Below are 14,136 nucleotides of genomic sequence, written 5' to 3' on the forward strand. Positions count from 1 at the left end.
TCTCTAGTGACAAGCTGTGGTATGCCCCAGAGTGTCAGGATGTTTCTCAAAAACTGAGGTGTGTGACAAGGGGAAGAAGCTGATGCTGGACACTGGCTCCTGTAAATTGTCCTGGCTGGCAAAAACCTGAAGAGGGCAGATCACCCTGCAGTTACTGTGAGCCCACTTTGGGGTCCTGAGCACACCTGCAGGCTCTAATTGCTGTGATCAGCTTATACTTTTTTTTTTTTCTGTCATCTTCATCAACTCAGGGGTTGAGCTGCCTCTTTTGAAGGTCTGCTCTCATCTGTGTAACCTCGGAGGCAGCCTGCGAGGTGATCAAGAGCTGCAGGCTGGCTGAAGCAAGTGCAGGAGCAGGGGCAGGTTCTGCATCCTGCCCCAGGCAGGCGAAAGGCCTCTGCCAGAGCCATGCAGTGAAAAGCCCCTGAGCAACAGCCTGTCAGCCTGTCCTGTGTCCTTCAATACATTTGAAGACATCTCAACCCTGCCAGTTCTCCTACCCGAGGACATGTGGGCCCCGCCCCGGTTTGTTGGTTTACCCCTGTGCCATGCCCTTGGTGGTACTATTTGAGCCCGAGGTCGCACCGTGGGCAGGCGGAGCGGGCGGCAGATGGGTGTGGGTGCGGCAGGGTGGTAGGGTCACAGCCTCGGCCCCGGGGAAGGGGCCACACCCCTGGGGGATGACGGTAGTGCCATCGCTTCGGCCATCAGGGCGTTAGGGAGCTCTCCCTGCCGGGGGGGAGACCTGTGGCAGGGAGCGGAGCAGACAGTAAAGTGGCAGGCCGAACCAGGTCCGTGCAGGGTGTAGCCTTGTTTGGGTGATGGAGAGGTAGGTAATGTGGGGGATGAGAAAGCAGATTCTGTGCAGGGAGCATTGCTGGAGTAGGAGCTGCAAAGTGGAACAAGTCTGGACCAGCATGTGTATGTTGAGGAATCAGAGTATAACTGACAGAGGCAGAGTTGGAAGGGAGGGAGCAGCACTCTCCTGGTGCCAAACCTGTCAGGGGGGAATGGGAAGTTCTCTACCAGCCTGGACACCCTCTCTAGTGCAAGGGATGCATCCTACTATAGAATTAGTGAGCAGCCCCTGGGAATGTGGGAAGACTTTAAAGAAAAACAGGTGAACAATAAATACCAAACTACATCTGGCTCTGGGCCTGAACACACTGCATGGAGCAGAGTAAAAGGTTGAGTGCTAATAAATGGATTTTTAGATGGGCAGGAGATTGCACTGGTAGACATTAGGGTGTGCAGATGATATGCAGGTCTGGCAAGGCTGAGAATGGCCTGGATCTGAGAGATGCCAGAGGAGGTTGTCCGCTGAAAAGAATCATCCATCAGATATAGATAGTTCTGTGCCAGCGAAAGCTTTTCAGAGGTATGCATCTCTGTTTTACAGATGCAGAGAAGGAACTGGGATAAAGGGACTGCGTAACAGGAAGCAATGAATCCTTGTTGAAGCATCAGACAGCAGGTAAGAAAGCCACGAATGAGCTGATACTGAGTCAGACTGTGTTCTTTTGGTCCCACTATTTGCATTTTTTGAGAATATGTGAACCACATACCTGAAAAACTCCCTCTTTGTGGGGTTCTCTGCATCATAGTAGGCCTACATTGCTGGAATTGAGAGGCCAGGGGTGTCAATGGAATGGGAATGACCCTGAAAAATTCAGTAAGAGCTCCTGGGAAGAAAAGTGCAATTAAAGATGTAAGCCAGTGCTCTTTTCATGCCATGCAGAGAAGCAGTCTAAAGTGTGTTCTGCCAGGGCTGAAGTAGCTGTGTTTTCTGTGTAATCACAAGAGGTCTACGCAGCCAGAATGCCGATGAAATCCTTTCTGATGATCCTGTTCTTGCAATAATTGCAATGCCAAAGTTAGGTAATTCTAGTGATACTCTCTTCTGTTAGGTTGTTTATTCCACCACATTGTTTTTTCCACCCTTATTTTAACTGATCCCCTGACGGGTGGTGCAGGTATACCACTGGGCTTTCTGTCCTCTCCTGAACTCACCACTGAGATCCATTTTAGAGGGGCAGCTGTTTAGGTCCCAGCAGCTGGTCCTTTGATCATACCTTTCGGTTGTCAAATCACTTTCAGTACAGCTCCTTTCTCGTTTCTTCACTTCTTAGTGAATCACTGCAGAAAGCATATGTATCCCAACAGTGCTTTGCATACAGTGTGTTTCAGCTTCTGGATGTTAAATCAGCATTTAAGCAAGCAGGTCTTAGCTGTGGTATCAGGAGCTTTTGGCTTTTCATTCCTTTCCAGGCAGCCAGTGCTCTTGAAATCATGGGAATACATTTCAGCAGGGCCAGCAGAGTTCCAAAGTGCAGCCCATGGCTATTTTCATCTTTAACATTAACGAGGCAGTGGGTCAGGAGGGGATGAGTTATGTGCCAAGACCTGTTGCCTCCTCAAACCAGCTTTCTGACCAAAGGTGCATTCTTTTCCAGTCTGTTTCAAGTTGCTGGTTGGCTGCTGCTACGTCACTTGCTTTGCAGCTTTCAAACCCTTAATTCTCACCTCTGCTATCCACTTTTAAGTACAATCATGTGGCATAGTATGTAGGGGAAATAGACTAGCTTTCAAAGAGGTATAAGTCCTTTGCAGGTCTGCCCCCTTTTTGTCCCAGAGCAGGACAAATGAAGGCAGATGGCACAAGTGATTTTTGGTGTGCTGTTGTGAATGAAACCAGAGCTGGCTTGGAGAAAGGGTTTGGCAGCTGGTATGGTATGCAAAGTGTTTTTAAGAAGGTGAAGAGAGCCAAGCTGTTTGAACAATAGCAAAATAAACAAGTTTCAGTAAAATGCGACTATTTTTCGGTAGTTGAAGTAGGCTTGATGTTTTTGAGTCCTGGAGGCTGGTGATTTTTCTGAAGGTGAGCTCCCTGATCTGTTAAAATGTCTGCTGTGTTTTATGGAGGATCCACTGAAGACTGAATTCTTCGAGATCTCCATGTGTCACCACATCTACAGCATTGTCCCAAGAAATAGTTCTGGAGGTTAGATCATAACAAATTAACTCTCATGTGTACTTGTTAGAAAGGCCTAGATTTTACAGCACAGTGTGACAAGAATAATGTAGTAGTGGCTAATAACCCTTTGCCTTTCATGTTGCTGGGAGATACATAACATGTAGGGATCTTAAATGGGTCTGAATGTGATACAGATTGAGGGCAGGATTTCTCTGCTAAGAAATGACGATGTGGCTCGACACCTTTCTGACTCATCTCTGCTCTTTTGACTAGGGTTATCAGGAACTGAAATTGTCATAATAGAGTAGATTTTCTTGGCTGTTCAACTTGGTTGTTGCTTTGAGAGTAAATTTAAGGTCCTGAAGCTGGGCAAGTTCATCTCCTCGCTTGAAGGCTTTGGTTGGGAAGATACCTCCTTTTTGTACGACATCTTGAGCTAGAGAGAGTGAGTGCTTGTGACATTTGTGCTAGCTGTATTTCAGGTCATTAGTAACCGGGTAAATAAGATCCTCTCTGAAATTCATTTTACACAGGACTACAAAGGAACTATGTGCGTAATATATGCAAGCAGGGCTAATGCTTTAGGGCAGAAATCGTCCATCCTGTTTCTCTGCCAGTTCCCCCACCTGAGGGCTTTTCCTTAGATCTTGATTGGCTGGGTTTGTAACTGTAGTAGAAAGAATGTTACTCCTTAAAATTGAAGTACCTTTACAGCTGTTTGGAGGGGATGACCCTGCGGTCAGAATTCTGAACTGCAATGTAGGATACCTAATTTCTGCCACAGATTTATTGTGTGAATGTGTTCAGATCATTACGGTTTCTTGCTCTTTGTTCTTTGGTTGCAGAATGCAATTAACACCCATCTTATTGCAGATTTGAGGAAGAGTCTGTAAGTGTCTATAAGGTGCTTGGATACTGTGGTGTTGAATGCTTTAGAAGAGCTCAGTGAAGGAGAGATGAAAAGGATATTCCAAGCCTTGACTTTAAAATGAAGCAGATCCTTGTGTGATCCACTGTCCTATGTGTTCTGTAGCATGGTAGAATTGCTAGAGTGCAAGTCAGGCCCTGCCTTGTTTAAGGCAAGTGGACACTGAGACCCTCTTTTTTTTCCCTTCCCTGTGAGCAGTTTGCTTGTTTCCCCAGCTTGTAACGTCTTATCTGGCTGAATCTTTTTGACTTTAATTATTTTTTTCTCTCTTTTGTACCATTGTTTGTTCCAGACTCGGAAATTGTTCTCTTCATTGTCAGGATGTGCATGTATGGTCTTACTGCTAATGTGCTCAGACGGAGAGGGCCAAGAGCAGCAGCTTGCAGGCTGTCTCATATTTGGAATGACATGAGCTACCTTTTCTGGAGTGTCCTCCTGGGAGCTGTGCTTAGGAAGGAAATGATGTGGAAGGCCCTGTAGGAGTGTGAGAATAGCATTGCAATGTTTGGAATGCAGGATAAGCATCACTTGGGTGGGCTCAGTTTTCCTCTGCTTTTCAACAATGCTGGGTGCCAAGCCTGAGGAAGACTGCTGTGCAGAGGTGAAGGAGCTGGAATGTATTCTTCAGTTGAGGTGAATGCAATTCAGTGAAACTGATAGGCATCAAACTGAATAATGATTTTAAAGTATTTTCACATGATGTCTAATCTGTGGAAATTCACTACCACATAATAGCACTGAGGCTAAGAGCTGAGCAGGATTCAGAAAAGATCAAGCACTTATGAGTGGAAATGTTCAGACTTGCTTTAGCTAAAAACCTTGTTTTAGAAGTTGTATTTTTCAGACATAACCCAATCTCTTAACAGGTAAAGGATCAAAGGAAGGCCGGTTTGTTCCATAATTGTCCACTGAGGCTTCTTGCTCCATCCTCTAAAAACCACCTTGTATTGGCCTGTGTTAGAGGCAAGGTACTGAATCACTCTTATTTGCTATGTTAGGTTGCCCACTAACCTTTCTTTTTGTGATAACTGCATTAGGAAAAAAAGCCCACCAACCCAAAAATAAAACCCACAAAGCACTCCAGCTGCTCTGGTTAGGCCTGGTAGTTGAGGTTTTTAAGCTGGTGGAGAGCAGGGTCCTTGTAAAGATAGTGCAGTCTGTGGATGAGGACTGTCTTATTCATTGTAAATATTGTCTCTTCATGCTGAGTGGTCAGGCAAAGTGCTTTGTGCTTCTTGCCTTTGCTTGTAAGAGGGAAAAGAATGTGTGGAGTTTGGCCTCTCCACATTGCAGTCTTGTAGTGGACTTTAGTCTGGCAGGTGCCTGAAAGGAAGGGCTTTAGGGCTGTTCACATGAGATCCAGTATGTTGTAGCATGAGCGTGCATGTACTAAGACACAGTCTGTGTCCAGTGCTCATGTCCAGTCTGTGTTGAGGATCAAGAGAATCATCAGTGCTGCTTGGTCAAGTAGGCATAAATTTGGTTTGATGGATAGGATAATAAAGGTAAGTGGCAGTGGTTATGGAGAGTGGTATGTATAAAAAGGTGTTTGTTTGTAATGTTTGCCTAAACGCAAGAGGAACTCCGGAAGGAAAGAGTGTGATTGTGGGTTTTCAGAGCTAGGAGCAGGTCGTGCAAACCTTAAGACCCCTGTATGGATACCCTCCCTTATGGGCTGTTCTGGGAACAACATGTGCTTTAGGGCACAACATAACCCTTTTGTGACAGGCATAACAGCTGTGAGTAGAGGGTTACAGACTTTCACAGAAGTTTTGTGGTGCTGAGAAAGTGAAATGGGTCAGGATTGGAAAGTAAGGTTTCCTGCAGAGTTAGGCTGGTTTATAGGCACAGAGGACCTGATCTGCTACTAGTAGCAAGAGAGAACTTGTTTAAATTTCTGATTTTTAGGGGTCAGCAAATTCAGAAATGAAAGTCCCACAGTGACTACTGTATCTTTGGTTGAGTTCTGTATTTGTATTTTGGCTCTGTGATAAAGCTGGCTTTGGCAATGTTGTAGGAGTCATAACTGGATTTTCTTACTCTTGTGTTTAAAGTCTCGGTTGTCCAGCTACATTAATGTAACACTCATGCATGAATGGTTCTGAAATCAAAAGGGACAGATGAGGTAGTTTCTTTAACTATTGGGGGAATTAGGCTTATAAAAAGCACTAGATGAGTTTTATTTTATAGCATTTGTTTCAAAAGTTATTTTCCCAAGATATTAGATAATTTTTGTGGCAGTAAGGTTTTTGACCATTATTTTAGCAGGGTAACTGCTTTTAGACCTGGGTATGTCTTGGTGCACAAGCTCTATACAATTCCCAAAGATGCCTTGCTTCATTGTCTCCTAAATCAGATTTCATCCTGCAGCTTTGCTCCTCATTAGTGAGGACTCTGCTGCTGCCCAAAGGGAAGGTTAAAAATATTCTAGGGAGATGACTTGAAATCTGGTCTATCTCGCGTAACTAAAAAGTGATGGCAGTTAATTCTACTGTTTTGTTTTTTTCTTGTGTGTTTTTGTTCGTATTTTTTTCCTTATTGAGAACTCTTCCCCCTTTCCCTTTACCTGTGGGAGAACTGTACCCAATGTATTGTGTGCACAGCCCTTTCAAATGGGGTCAAGGAAAATAATGGAAAATGACAGGATATTTGTTTAAAATTAGAGTTGTTTTAAGTAACCTTCCTTAGGAATGCACTTCAAGTTCTCATCCTAGCTTTGAGTGGTTTCATTTTTCTGAGCAGAAAGTGTCTCATGCACTAAAGTATGCAAAATATATTTCTTGAACTTTTAGGATTGAATTTCTAAGCATTGCTTGCATTATGGTTATGTAAATACTAGGAAATGAAAACTTTAGAAGGATTTTCTCAGGTAACTGATTTTTGCTAGCGATCCACTCTGTTGGTAGATGTCTATGTAGGCACTGAATTCAGTTTCTTCTAGGACTAGTACAGAGTGTCAATTTTTAGGAACTTATCATACTTGGTTGGATTGATTCCTGCAAGCAAATCACCCTTGCTGGACTGTAGAATTTCTGTACAGTCTACTTAAAAGTGTATCCATTTTCCTTGATTAGATGATGCCATTGTATATACGTCCCCAGGTGTATCTGAAATGGCTATAAGAGGATTCAATGTCATCAAGGCTCCAGCTGGATGGAGAGAGCTGTATTACTGTGCAGCTTCAGAGATGATTTACTACCCAACTGACAACTTGCAATATAAACATTAGTCCAAGCATGATCTTGTCCCAAAACCCCACCTACGCAGGGAGCCAGGAGTCTTCCTGCCACGCGCCATAAATCGTTTACGGTTTGCTCATGCCCGTACATTTGAAAAACAGCTGTGTATTGAGGATTAGCAGTTTGCAGAAGGCCCGTGCAGGGGCTAAATTAGGGTCTCTTGCCCTGGTGGTGAATACCGGTATCAGAATAGCGGGAGTGCTTCTCTGCAGTGGAAGGCAATTTACTCTGGGAATGGGGGGTGGGTACAGCAGCCAGGGTAGAGTGTTGGACTGCAGTGCTCCAATTTGAACTTAGATGCTTGACTGATAGCGGCCCAGCATGGTGGGGGATTGAACAATTTATTCTTAGCTATGTGGTTTCTTTATTTTATTTATGTACGTATTATTTCTATACATTTTACATGTGTGTATATATATACACATACAAAATGCAAGCAGATGTATTCTGTCTCCTAGGAGCTGAAGGATGATAGAGGTTTTGGGTCTTCTTATTTTTTTACAGTGTGAACGGTGGTTTCCCTTTTCCTAGCCCATGGTAGCAGAATCAAATTATATACAAGGCCATCTGGGGTTTCAGAACTAATTTCCAGGTTTTATTAAAAAATTTAGTGTGTCACTTGGATTTATTACAGCTTTGTAACTTCAACTCCCAAAGTAAAACTATTTTTGTGGTGGCTGCGATAATTTAAATTAACTCCTGGAGCTTCTAATGACTAACTTGCGTTAGTAGTGAAACCTCCCATTTGTTTAAACCCTGGCAGCATAATCTGTTTGATAACTCTAAATGTATTGATGCTTTTACATCAATGCCTAGTACATCAGAGCCTAAAGTCAGTTGGTACCTTCAGGTCTTTCTGTAATAAAGACAATATACAGGTTTTACTGTGCAAATGAGACTAGGCAGTACAGTTCAGATACCTCCTATGCGTTGGCTGAAGGACCAGCTGCTGAGTAAAGCAGATGTAAGTAGATCATTCTTAGCTGGGTTGGTGTCTCCATCAACAAATCCTTTCTTAGGTGGGTTGGGTAAGAATCTGGGTGGAATGTGTCAGCAAGGGTGCCCCCTTCTATATGCATCATCAGCTGAACACAAGTGCTTCTGGATTGTACCGTGAGCATCCATGGGGCCATGGGCAAAGCCAGTGGGCTCTGGGTAAAGCAGGTGACTTGTTTCCAAAATGACACAGTTAGAAAGGTTCTTACTGTTTTGTTGAAGCTGCTGCACAGGCGTCCCTCTGAAATAAGACTATTTTTCTTGAGCTTCCCGCTCTGTTCTCGTCTGTCATAGGGTTGGGGAGAGTAGCTGGAAGGGCTCTTCCTAGGCTTGTTTGAGCTTAGGAGTTGCCTCCATTTTTCTTACTACTTTTGGTGAAAGGCTGTAGAGTCTGTTTGATTCTTTGTGCTTTGCTGAGATGGAGGCCAGATAGCACCATATACATTTGTGGCTGTTTGTGTGGGCATTTGGGATTTGGAAGGCACCTGCTAATGAGTTGTAGGTCATTTCATGTCAGATTGGCTAAGTTTCCATCAGGCTGTTTCTTTGTTGCGGCAATGCATATGGACTGTGTATGTTTGGGGATCCCTATTATCTATCTCAGATGGAGAGGACTTCCCTCCTGTTAGCTGCCTCCTCTCTCCTCACAAGAAAAAAAATAATCACCTGATCCTGGAGAGCTGTTAATCTCCAGATTGAATTAGATGTTTTGCTGTTACTTATATAGACTTTCCAGATATATACAAAGGTTAGAGAGGGGTGTGGGTATGTGGTCATATTTTGAGCTTTCCCTCCTCCTTGTTTTTGATGCTGCTCTTCGAATTTGCCCTTCCCTTTTCCTAGGAACTGGTGTGAAGGAATTGCTGTCACTCAGAACAGAACTCAATCTGCTTGCCTCAGGGCCTTGCCCCTCCAGGTTAGGACTTTGCCCGACTTCCATGGGCAGCCATTTGTTCATGAGCTTACGTTACTGGAATTTTCTGGAGTAGGTCTGAAGGAACAATACAGGGCACTGGAAATCTCAACTCAGAGATGAGAGGATAGGGGAGGGAAGGAAAGAATAGAGTTAGCAGTAAACTCTACACTGCCCCCCCCCCTCTTCTTTTTTCCCTGTTTCCTCACCTGCCCAGCTGTGTAGTAGGTTAGCAGTACGTGTCTGTTCTTATTCTTATGAAAGTAGACTTTGTTCTCTGAAGACTGCTAATCATGCCCCATGGGGGTGTAATCAGTTATAAGGTATTTAATACAGTGCAGGCGGGAACAGGCCGCCTGGCCGGGCTGGCAGATTGCAACACTACAATTATAAAGGGCCCCTTTCCCCCACTCACCCGCCCACCGGTGGCAGGATGAGGGTTGTACCTTGAAACAGTATTAAGTCAATGAAAAATAAAGATGTAGTGGGGGAAGGGGGAGGAGAGGCTGAAGAGGCAGCTCCTATTCCGGGAAACAGGCAGACCTACATTCTGTGAGAGCTGCAGCCATTGCAGGTTGCACTGTTGAGACTTGTGGGAGTTTGGGTGCCATCATCATCGAAGTGGATTGCAAAGGGATAGCCCTTTGCAACCTGTAGAGCAGCAGGGGCTTCCATCCTCCCTGAAATGGGTTTTCTTGTGGTGGCTGGGGTTGGAGAGGTATGGAGTGGTTAGAAGTGGAGAAGCCCTTTCTCCTGCATGTGGTGATTTAGACACCTAATCTGTTTGGGTGCTTTTGTAAATCCTGCCAGGATTCTATTTATATCTTTGGTTATAAATCTATTGGTAAATCTGGCCTTTCATGCCTCTTTCTTCCAAGTACTGGAGCTACTGCAGGAGCTTGCCTTACTGGCTTAGAAGGGAATAGGTAGCTTGAGGCCTTGAATTTTAATGGACATGGGAAAGTCTGTTGGACCTCATCTGGTCTGTTCTTGTTACCTAATACCAGACTAGTCCCCTTGGTGAGGGCCTCGAAATGCACATGTGGAGTGTGGAACAGCTGGGCCACAGGCTTATAAACCATCCCTGCTCCAGCAGCTTGCTAGATGCATCGGCATGTTTCTGGAGCTTGTGGCTACACTGACCCTTCCCCTTCCAGGTTCCCCACAGATTACAGTGTTTCAGCCTTTCATTGTTCCTCTTTGAATTTGCTGACACTGTTTTGTGCAATGACAGCACAGGTCTCCCTCCATTTGCTTCTTGGCAAGTAGAAGAGAATATGCATTCTACCATACCTGTTTGCGTTAAATAGTTTCTGTCACTTTTGCCTTATGAAATCCTGCTCTTTTCTGGCATCCCTGTGCTTTGCTGAAGTTCAGAACCTACTCTGAAGCACAGCAGGTAGAGGCTCTTTTTTTTTTTTTGCTTTTTTTTTTTTTTTTTTTTTTGGCAGCCTTTGGGATATTGGTGTAGATTCAAGTGAGATATATTCTCATTATTGGCTTTTCTGCTTGGCGCTGAGAGAACACTGGCTATTAAGTCTCACAGCTAGCCCTTAGCACTGGGCAATGGGTTTTTAGGAGTGCATTGATGTTTAGTTATATTATACAAAGTCAGTGCACATTCAGAACGTCGGGGTTTCACAGTACAGACTTCCTTTTGTGCACTTGAGAATGCTGCGGGCAGCTTCACCTCCTGGTGCATCCTCATGTTTTTCCCTTCAGAGTAACTTCATGTTTGTGAACCACGAATTCTTTGGAAAGCTTTGGGATTTTCAGGAGCGCCACATGAAAGAGGAGTAATTTTTTTTTCTGACTAGAGTCTGTTTGCGACTCTAAAATAGGTTCAGCAATAAGAGGTTACCTGATGTCTTGGGTTTTTGTACATTGAGTCTCTCTTACCTTGATCACGTAGGTGACCAGGTGTCAGTGCTATAGGGGGAGGATAATGTACAATAAAGATCAAATCTGTTTCTGTGGGCAGTGGGGCAGACAAAAAGTATTACAAAAGGATTTTTGGGGTAGTGAGGAGTGCCTGCATTTCAGAGACGCTGCTTGACTTAAGGTAGAGTGGTTTTCTGGGGTTGGAAAAAGGCCTGGATCCTTCCAAACACCCCTGATGCTCAAAGGCAGCTTCTTATTCGGCTCTGCCCTCTCAGCTCAACAAGGCTCAGTCTTACGTTTGCCCTTTGTCTTATGGAAAAAGTCGGGGAAATTCCCTTCCCAGGCCACTGCACAGAGCTGTTCCTGTCCTGCAATGTGGTTACTTCCCAATCCTGGTGGCTTGTGTGCCCAGTTGATAACTCTTCTGCCTTGCTCTGTTTCTCTTGCCCCATGGCTCAAGTTGCCTGAAGAACTCAGACTCACACAGACAAGTTTGAGGTTGAAGCAGTTGTTGGGGTCCTGGCAGTGGCAGGGCTGGCATGCGTGGGGAGCGTGGAGGGTGTCAGCGTGGTGGGTGTGTGGGCTTGCTGCTTGTTTTCCTTCCCTGCCTGGTGAGGAATGCAATGTGTTTGCCTTCCTTGGCCTGTGGTTGCAGCCACATTCCTGCACTGGGAGTCAGCGCGGCGGCGGGCGGCGTGCTGTTCATGGCCCCTGGCTACATGCTTTCAGCTCCACATCAAAGGTGTGTTTAGTGTGTAGCTTGTGCCATTCCTGGCCACACCTGGTGGCCTGCAGGCATGCAGGAGGTGGAGTCTGGCTGTGTTTGCAGATGGCATTCAGGGTTCAGACTTCTTGCTTGTGGAAAGGCTGGAGCTGAGTCCACGCTAAACAACCCCAGGAATGCAGCGGGAGAGCCGAGCAGCACAGTCACTCCAGGGGCATGTCCTAGCAGCAATGTTTCCTTTATAGCTGCAGCAAAATAACTCATGCCTGCTCCTCCAAAGGAACTGACTGTTTGCTTGGGTGTGTTGTAGGGTTTAATTTTCACCGATAAGGCCAATTAAGGTTGGATCGTCCCCCCTCCAGCCCGTGTGCTTTTAGTAGATAATTGAGTGACTGTGCCATCAAGCTCTGCTCAGTACAAATTGTGCATGAGATGTCTGCCTGGAGATGGAATGCCTCTGGGATTTAACCCGGGCAGGAGTGCTTCCCTCAGTCGGTGGGTAAATGTTCTTACACATATGTGCTGCAGCTGAACTGCTTCAGCTTCTTCTGGAAAAGCTTCCTTTTGCTGACTGATACCTCAAGAGATGAGGATGGGAAGCTTGGTGAAGGGTGACAGATCAAGGTGTAGATGCATTATTTTGGCATCCTTGACATGATTCTGTGAGAAATGGTCACCAGTTTTATATACCCTTATCATGCAAGTCATCCTTATCCTCTTTATGTAAGTCTTGCATTTGCCTGGCACAGGGAAATGTGGTCACTTTTGGCAGTGTCAGTATGGGCAGCCCATAGGCAAGGCTTGTGGAAAGGATAGCAGAGCATCTTCTGTGTCCTGGGTGAGCCCTGGGCTGTTCACTTCATTACCCAATATGTTTTGATCTTTGGGACTTGCAGTTTTCCTTCTGGCGATCTTTAGTAGCCTGAAATTCTGTGACCTGCCAGTCATTTCCATATTAAAGCTAGTCTTCTGCAGAAGACCTCCCTACTGTCATCCTTAGGCAGTAGCAGACATGAAAGAATTAGCTCTCAGAAGTGCTCTGGCTTTATAGCATAGCTTCTGCTTTTTAGCTGTTGCCACAGTCTCTGGGTCAGTTTCTGCAGAGCTACTGTTACCAGACTGGTATGTGCCACCGTCTCTCACAGAGGAATCATAGAATACCAGGTTGGAAGGGCCCTCAAGATTCATTTGTTCCAATCTTTCTGGCAGAAACATGGGCTAGACAAGATGGCCCAGCACCCTGTCCAACTGAATCTTAAAAGTGTCCAATGTTGGGGAATCAACAGCTTCCTTGGGGAGATTATTCCAATGGCTGTTTGTTCTCAGTGTGAAAAATTTTCTTCTTATATTCAGAGTCTCCCCAGGAGTAACTTGTACCCATTACCTCTCATCTTTTCCATGTGACTCCTTGTAAAAAGGGAGTCTCTGTCTTCTTTGTAGCCACCCTTTAAATACTGGAACATGGTCATAAGGTCTCCCCTAAGACTTCTCCTCTCAAGGTTGAACAAACCCAGTTCTCTCAGCCTTTCCTCACATGACAGGCTTCCCGGTCCTTTGATCATCTTTGGACCCTCTCCAGCCTGTCCACATCTTTTTTTGTATAGCGGGGACCAGAACTGAACACACTATTCCAGGTGTGGCCTGACAAGCACTGAGTAGAGTGGGATAATGACTTCTTCATCTCTGCTGGTGATGCCCTTGTTGACACAACCCAGCATCCCATTGGCTTCCTTTGTCACTGCAGCACGCTGTTTGCTCATGTTGAGCTCATGGTCCACCAGGACCCCCAGATCTCTTTCTACAGACCTGTCCCCCAGCCAGGTAGATCCCAGCCTGTGCTGCACTCCTGAATTATGTTTTCTCAGGTGCAACACCTTATGCTTGTCCTTGCTGAACTTCATAAGGTTCTTGTTAGCCCACTCTTCCAGCCTATCCAGGCTTTCCTGCAGAGTCGCTCTCCCTTCTGAAGTGTCCACTTCCCCATGCAGTTTGGTATTGTTAGCAAACTTCATTAGAGTACACTTGATCCTGTCATCCGGATCACTTACAAAGATACTAAGCTGCATTGGACCCAATATCCAATGTCTACTTGTGTGTCACTTTTCAAAGCAGGACCTCAATGATAGGTGATTAGGGGCATGTTACTTGTTGCAAAAGACTCTTGCCATTGTGAAGCTATTGGAAATTATTCACATTGGGCTCTCTTCTCTCTTGGTTTAATGTAAACTGTGCATTTTATTTCAAACTAGTTGCCACTGACTCAATACCTGACTGGTATTGAGTTGTTGGTTGACAAGAGAGTGTGTTGCCTGAATCTTTGTTTTCTTTCCTCTGTTCTGCAGTGTCAAACTGAACAGTATGTCCTGTGGCAACATGAGGTGTAGCAAAATATAAGTAAGTCTGAAAATGGGCTATGTGGAATGTTATTGATAGAACATCTAAGTGTATATAATCACTGGCATTTCAGCTTTGTCATGCAAT

At 45.1% G+C, this 14,136-nt stretch overlaps 1 protein-coding gene across 3 annotated transcripts in view; it reads left to right on the forward strand.

Annotated features, from left to right (window-relative positions):
* Positions 1-584: 584 nt before the first annotated feature.
* The window catches only part of TJAP1 (tight junction associated protein 1), a 41,341-nt gene continuing 27,789 nt past the window's right edge, over positions 585-14,136 (forward strand). For all 3 annotated transcript variants that reach the window (XM_026845117.1, XM_026845116.1, XM_026845118.1), the window contains exon 1: positions 585-1,474. The gene's annotated coding sequence lies outside the window, so the exon portion shown is untranslated. The remainder of the gene's footprint in view (positions 1,475-14,136) is intronic.

This window comes from Athene cunicularia, assembly GCF_003259725.1.
Source record: "Athene cunicularia isolate RWA chromosome 3 unlocalized genomic scaffold, athCun1 chr3_part1, whole genome shotgun sequence".
NCBI lineage: Eukaryota > Metazoa > Chordata > Aves > Strigiformes > Strigidae > Athene > Athene cunicularia.